Source organism: Mirounga leonina, unplaced genomic scaffold, assembly GCF_011800145.1.
Source record: "Mirounga leonina isolate KUSES-001 unplaced genomic scaffold, KU_Mleo_1.0 Mir_174, whole genome shotgun sequence".
NCBI classification, from domain to species: Eukaryota; Metazoa; Chordata; class Mammalia; order Carnivora; family Phocidae; genus Mirounga; species Mirounga leonina.
The window spans coordinates 73,807,957-73,815,821 of NW_023270451.1; the positions used below are offsets into that span (position 1 = coordinate 73,807,957).

Sequence of the window (7,865 nt, forward strand, 5' to 3'; positions counted from 1 at the left end):
GTGTTTGAGGGAATGTATAGAGTCCAAATTATTGACCAGAACCCAAGCAAGATGCACCTGTTTTCCTGGGACCTTAGGGTTGCTGGCCTCTTGTTTTCCCAGCCTGTCTTCTGCGGGAGGGGCCTGCCACGCTGTTACTCAGGCAACCCTGTTTGGGCGGAGTTGCTCTGCCCCCCCGGGGCGGGGGATGGGCTCAGTGGGAATCAGTCTTTGGGGCTTTTGTTCCCTGGCGGCTTTCCGCGTCTGTTCCACGAGTCAGAGCAGAAGAGACCGTTTCCAACCCTCTGCCTCAGAGCAGAGAGACCGCAGTCTGTTCTTCAGTGAGCTCTCCAGGCCACACCGTCTCCGTTTCTGTCCCTGCTGCTATAAACTGCAGCGGCCTGGGTTGTGCGCCCCCCCGCAGCGCCCCCAGTCCTGCCTCCAGGTCGGGGCGCGTCTCTGCCCTTTGTGCTTCTAAAACCACCAGCTGCCCCCAGATCGCAGGCGTGACCCGCTGCTCTGGGTTTCTGCCCCGGGAGCTGCCCTAAAGTCCTTTCCCCGCCGCTACCAGTCTGCGAGTCTGTGCCCTGTCCCCAGTGCGCGAGGCTGTCGTTCACCGGCGGTGTAGGATCCCCACGGCCAGGCACCCTCCCGCTGCCGTTATCCTCCGATCCGATACCTGCCTGTGGAATCAGGGCTCCCTGCTTCGTACCTCGAAACCAACTGCCTATGATATTCTGTTTGTAGAGATCCAGATCTTCTTACATCTCAGGCTGGTTTCGTGGGTGCTCAGAGTGGTCTGGTAGATATCCAGCCCAATTCCGGGGACCAGTTGAAATAGGGTCCCCTACTCCTCCGCCATCTTTCCCCTCCTCCTCATTTGCCCTTTTAAAGATGAGGGGTTTGGGGAAGTTCAGGGACATTGGAGTGCAGACAGACTGAAGTAGATAGACTGCCCAGATGGGTGTTGTAATGGTTTTGGACAGAATGATCAAATATTGAATTAGTCCAGGTTAGTGAGAATGGAGCATGGATTCTAGAAGTGCTTAGGAGATAGGATAAATGGATTTTGTGTTCGGATGGGAGAAATAGGAATACTGGAATCTCAAGTGTCTGGCTCGAATCACTCAGTGGAACTTGGTGCCATTCACCAACGTAGGGCAGAAAAAGGAGCAGACTTTGTAGGCCATAGCTCTGAGGTTCCTGTGGGGACAGTCAGGTGAAGTCAGGTGACAGAAATACAGGCCTAGAATTTAGGAGAGAAGTCTTGCTGAAGGAGTAATATCAGAATCATGCAACAGTTATGCTCCCTCCTCCATTCACCAAGTACTTGTTGTCAATTCCACACCAATGGTGGGGTGGTGGGAGCAGACAACCCAGGGCATAGGCAGGAAGAGAATGCGCTGTCTGCGTAGAATGAGACTAAGTAAGAGTTGCTCTTTTCTGTTATCCTTAGGTGCCACAGTGCCAGTAATAAAATACTCCCTCCTGAAAAAGAAATCTTTTGTTAGTTTAAATGCTATTTTGGACAATATAGCTGCCATCTTCAGTTGAACACATTTTTATTCTTATCCTTTTACAGACTTTGTCTTCGAGGTGGGGAAGTTAATTTGGAGACCTCTCTGTTAGATATTTGGCCCCTGGCACGAGGGAACTCCACCACATGCTTTTGTTTTAATAGTAAGATTATAATCGAGTGGAATTGTTTGAGCTCACGTTGACAGTTCTTATCCCCATCCTCTGTGATACTACATATTTTTGCATTTAGATAGTAGTTAGGAAAGAAGCAATGCCAGCCCAGTGAATTGTGAAGACGAAGAGACAGTACTTGGGTTATGCAATTTGGCATACCATTTGACACTTGGAGTTTTTAAATTTGTGTTTCTATTTAAAACAGTGTAAAACTGTTAGGCCTGAATTTTGGTTTACATGTGAAATATTTTACTCAATTTGAACGTTTTAAGATGGAATATATTCTTCATTATACATTGTTTTTTTTAAATTTTATTTTATTATGTTATGTTAATCACCATACATTACATCATTAGTTTTTGATGTAGTGTTCCATGATTCATTGTTTGTGTATAACACCCAGTGCTCCATTCAGTACATGCCCTCTTTAATACCCACTACCAGGCTAACCTATCCTCCCACCCCCTCTAGAACCCTCAGTTTGTTTCTCAGAGTCCATAGTCTCTCATGGTTCATCTCCTGCTCCGATTCCCCCCTCTTCATTTTCCCCTTCCTACTATCTTTTTTTTTTTTAAACATAGAATGTATTATTTGTTTCAGAGGTACAGGTCTGTGATTCATCAGTCTTACATAATGAAAAGCAACTCAAGAAAATCATGATTACTACTAAGTATTTTGTGATGATTACTGAGAACAATTTTTTGGGGTGCCTGGGTGGCTCAGTTGAGCGTCTGACTCTTGGTTTTGGCTCAGGTCATGATCTCAGGGTTGTGAGATTGAGCCCCGTGCTGTGCTCCATGCTCAGTGGGGAGAAGTCTGTTTGAGGATTCTGCCCGTCTCCTTGCTTGTGTGCGCATGTTCTCTCTCTCAAATAAATAAATAAATCTTAAAAAAAAAAAGAACCCCCAAAACCTAATTTTGTCATATAGGGGAGGGGACTGTTAGAATGAGCATTATATATGTATGTGCATGTGTGTATAGTTTTACATTTTCTTAGAATATGTTGTATATGTTTCAATATCACCATATAAGAACAGGAATCCAATTTGTTTTAACAACTAATATTACAATTGTAGCTATTACAAATTTTAAGCCAGACTATGACTACAAAACCTTTAAGGTCCATTCCAGGATTTTACCAGTAAGTAATAATACTAAAATGACAAACATTTTACATATTGTTACATGGTACGTTTCACTTATGTTTATTAATATATGTGTAGGTTGCATACATGAAACGACCACATTAAAAATATGTGCATTTTTAAAAATCTGATATTGTCAAACTGCACTCAAAATGTTTCCTTCTTTCACTTTCTTTTTTTCCATCAAAATATGTACAATGAATTATAAACCTTCAGATCTGTGTCAGTATAAGCAAAAAACTGTGCCTCCAATTTTTATTCTTCATTCTTTTATTTGGTATTTGATTTTTCTAAAGGACCTGTTCAAATGTTGTCCATTATTTTCTCTGTAAATTGCATATTACTACATTGATCTATTTTTTATTGTTTTGAGCTTTTTATTAATATGAAAGAATTCATCAAATGTCAATAAAATAAGCCCTTCACCATATTTCTAAAAAAAAAAGAAAGAAAAACAGTCTGCTTTAATGTCAGATCTGCTAGGTGAGCCACTGTCCCCCTCTTACATACCTCTGGTGTCTGAGGAATGGTTCTTGGCTCTGTAGACTCTGCAGTATATGAAGCCATGAGCATCAAGGTTGGTATGGATGAAGTGGCCCAGGAGAATGTGTAAGAGAAGGGAAGACTACCCAGTGCTGAGCTCTGGAAAACACCAGCTTCTAAGACACAGACTTTAGAAGAGGAGGCCCCTAAAATGTGGGCGAGGAGCAGAGAGAGAAGTGGGAGGGGAAGTAAGAGAAGAGTTAGGGGCATTAGGGGAGAAGAAGTTTCCAGAAGGATGGGGTGGTCAATGGTATCCAGTGTGACTAAGAAGATAATAAAAAAATGGTAGCAAGTAAGGGTCTGAGTTTGAACATCAGAAAGTGATTGGTGATGACCTTCCTTCCTAAGACCATTGCTATGGTGAGGGACATCTGAGGAGAAGATGGGGGTGAGGTTCTTCAAGAAAGTCTTTGCTCTCAATGGGAAAATAAGACAGGGTAGATGGAGCGTTAGATTATTTTCCCTGATTTTCGAAGAAAGACATGTTTGTTGTGGAAAATGTGGATAAAATTGAAAATTGACTCTACACTCTTGTTCCTTGGTGTTAGCCTTTGACTCTAAACATATTCATGTCTTGAGCACAAAGCCTGAAGCCTCTCCCTGGGTGGTAACACAGCCTCGGGCCCACCTCCAAGTGCCCGCATCTGTTATTTTGGTGCAGACGCCTGATGCTCTCACCTCTGTTTTACTGTTCCTGCTTCAGGTCCCAGCTGTCCATGCCTGTTGACCACACTGTACCTGGAAGGCCTTCACTGCCACCACTTATGAGAACACTGCTGTCTGTGCTGAGGGCACAGTGCAGAATTTGCTGGACTCCATTCATAGGTGTGCCCTGTTCCAACTCTGAGGCGTGGGTATGAGGCCATCTGGGCCTCCAGGAAGCTCAGCCTGGCTCAGAGTGGTTTCCAGCCCTAGTGAGGACCTCTGCCACCCTCTGGCCACCCCGTCCCCCTGCCCAGCATCCCTTAACCCGGGGTGCAACACAACCCAATGAACTGACCAATGCCCTCTTCCTTGGTCTCCTTTCCTTGAGTTTCAACCATTTCCTCCCCAAAGCAATCTCCTCTCCCCAGAATGCTGCCCTCTCCTGTCCTTTCCATTCATTCTGTTCAGATTTTCCAAACTTCTCCTCTTGAGCAGGTTTCTCTTTACCCATGCATAATTTAAAAGACTCACTATAGCCTTTCTTTTTCTCCAAGGAACTGTCTGTCCTCATAGGTGAATTCAAAGGTGAATTCAAATTCAAATTTCCATCTCTTGTTAAGCAGAAAGTACTTGAAACTGAAATTACACTTTTTTTCCTGACTTCTATTCTTTCATTATATTCTAGGACAAATTTTTATTCATGACTGAAGCACCAAGTACTGTACTATATGCTGGCCTGTTCTTCAGCAACTTCTGTGAAATAGAGAAACAATCATGGAAAAAATACAAGCTAATCTTTAGTCTTCACCCAGGGATCTTACAGATTCTCTCTTTATAAGTCCTAGCATGTATTTGATAGTAAATAAGTATATATTGGCTGAATATAGAAAATATATACTATCTATCTATATATATCTACATACACACAGAAATTAGGATTATACTATAAATGCAAATTGTAACTATGTCTTTTCTTCCATAAAATTATACTAGTAGAAGTTTCCTAGACTCTGTTATCATTCCATAGCATTTTAAATATAGATGTAATGTAAATTATTTAATCACTTCCCTATCATCAGCCATTTGGGCTATTTTTATACTGTAGTGGATTCCCTGGCCATGAATGTTTGTCTGCATTTCCACTCACCTTTTTTGGATACATTTCTGAAAGTGGAATTACTAGATTAGAAGATTTAGAACAGTGCTCCATGCTTAGTGAATATTCATTAAAAATTTTTGAATGATCTGAATGAAGATTTTGATGCTTATTTCTGAATTGTCCTTCAGGAAGATTGTACTTCTGGGTACAACCCCTCAGGGGCTGAATTTCACTGTATCCCCTTTTGTATTTAGTATTATCTTTCAGTCTTTGTTAATTTTGTAGGTGAAAATAATGTCTTTTTTTTTTTTTTTTTAACTTACTTCTTTGAATGCTAGTGAGGTTGTCTGTGCTTGTCAATTGTCTACTTGTGTGAACAGCTTTGCAAGTCTGTTCACAGGTTGGTGAGACAGGGCCACTCACACACTTGCCCTAAGTTCCTGCTTTCTTGGTGATGTGGGTTGAATCATGTCCCCCCAAAAATATGTTCTCAGGAGTTGTAGGAGAAAGAAACATGGTGGGAGAGGTCACTGTATGGAAAGTTCAAGTTATATAATGACAGACATTTGCTAGATGCTCTCCAGTCTTAATTCCTCTTGCTGAACACACAGGAAGCCTGCATTTCCTGGCCTCACTTGAAATTAGGGAAGGGTCCTATGTCTCAGATCTGGCCAAGGAAGCTTGAGTGCAAGTGATCTAAATCCACTTTTGGCCTTGCCCTTAAAAATGTCTCCAGCAAAACTTTGACTTTCCACTTTCTCCTTCTGGAAAATTTCAGAGGTCATATATTTAGCACGCAAGGCCTCTGGATCCTAGAGTTTCTGCCAAAGAGAACTGTCCAAACTACATTGGATGAGAGTGAGCAAGAAGGACCTTTTATTGTATCAAGTCACTGAGCTGTTGGAATTATCCATTATAGCAGCTAGTGTTAATGACCCCACCTAGCACATATACCTGAAGGCTCAGGGATGGATGATGGAAACGCAAGAGGAACTAATCATTTGAAGGAAAGATGTACTCAAAACATTGGAGGCAGAAGGAGAAGTTCTGAGGGAGTAAGGGGCCTGGAGCTTAGGTGTGTACATCAGAAAGCACTGAAATATATATATTTTGGAGTTAGAGTAACTTCAGGGTCTGGTGATAGAATTGCAAGTTGGGGGAAAACGTGGTGAAAGATCATGAAGGGTAAATCACCCAAATGGAAGGATAGAGGAACCATTTCTAAATAGATATCCTTTTGCATGTTATCCTTGTGCAGGGGCCACGCTAATCTTCTCTGTATAATTGCAGGTTTTTAGCATGTGTGCTGCCCAAGCGAGCACTAGATAGATATCTTTTTAAACTGCCTTAAACTTAACATGGACGTGCTTGCTCATCTTCATGTGTGTGCCCTAGACCCAAAGTTTTCAACTCAAAATCATAGCATTTTGAATACTTATGAATACTTACTAGAGTAAAAAATACACTTAGGCAGTAATGTTTACATGGTAATGGAGTATCATGTTTTGGTTAAGGAGTTCTCCTTAATAATAATTAAAATAGTAAAATAGTAAAAATTAATAATATATTTATTTTATATTTATAATTATAGTAAAATAATATTTTTATATTTATAATTATGAGATATTTTTAAAAATTAATAATATAAAACATTAAACAAATTAATAAGAATTATTTGTTAATTTAACGTAAACCCAACTTTTATAGGATGTTGAACCCTTTGTGGAATGTGGCTGCATGCAAGTTTCATCATACCATAGGGCGGTCAATCATGCAGCCCAATTTGCTCAGCCAGTTCTAGTTTACATTTATTGGCCCAGCTTAACTATTAATGGCACCCATTTTCACATGCAAAAAGTGTCCTGATGGTCAATCTGATAAATATTCAAAGACAACAATTTGATATGGCCTGAAGTTTGTTTTAATTGCTAAGCTATTATTGAGTGCAGTTATGATGTTAATGAGGCTTGAACTTTTAATACTTTGAAATGTGCTTTAAGGTTTCATCATGGTATAATTTGCATATGAATTATTTTTTTAAACTGTGAGCCCATTGTACCTCCCTGGCAGTTTTAGGACATCTATAGAATAGGCCACCAATCTTTGAATGACTCAATTTCCAATTAGCGGGCAAGTGGGCTTTGTGTGTGCCTTACCTTTTTTTTTTTTTTAAGATTTTATTTATTTATTTGACAGAGAGATAGAGAGCACAAGTAGGCAGAGTGGCAGGCAGAGGGAGAGGGAGAAGCAGGCTCCCCGCCGAGCAGGGAGCCCGATGTGGGGCTCGATCCCAGGACCCCAGGATCACGACCTGAGCCGAAGGCAGCTGCCTAACCGACTGAGCCACCCAGGTGCCCCTGTGCCTTACCTTATTTCCAGCTCTCTCCAGCAGTGGGATATACACAGGGACTCATTCTGGACACAGATCAAGAGAATATAGGCCCCAAATACCCTAAGAGGGGGGCGTTACTTTCTATTGGGAAAATCTTAATATTAGTGCTATTTTTTATTATTATTCATTCTAATCTTTCTTTTCAGTTTTAATTGGACAATTCATTCCTGAAACTGTACATGAGGAAAAATATTTCTACTTATTGAGGGAAACAGACTCCCCTGTTACCACACAACCAGTCCCCAGAAGGACTTCATAAGTAGGCCACTGCTGTATCCGCCCATAATCTGAGTTAGGAAGATTAGGCCTATGACTAAAGTTGTTTGGCATTTTATTAATGAATACTTCTCTGATTATAAAATGGGTACAT

At 41.1% G+C, this 7,865-nt stretch overlaps 1 non-coding gene across 1 annotated transcript; it reads right to left on the reverse strand.

The window, feature by feature from the left end:
* Positions 1-6,316: 6,316 nt before the first annotated feature.
* On the reverse strand, positions 6,317-6,425 carry LOC118021420. Its single transcript, XR_004682166.1, has one exon. It is a non-coding gene; the product is annotated as a U6 spliceosomal RNA (small nuclear RNA).
* Between the last annotated feature and the right edge of the window lie 1,440 nt (positions 6,426-7,865).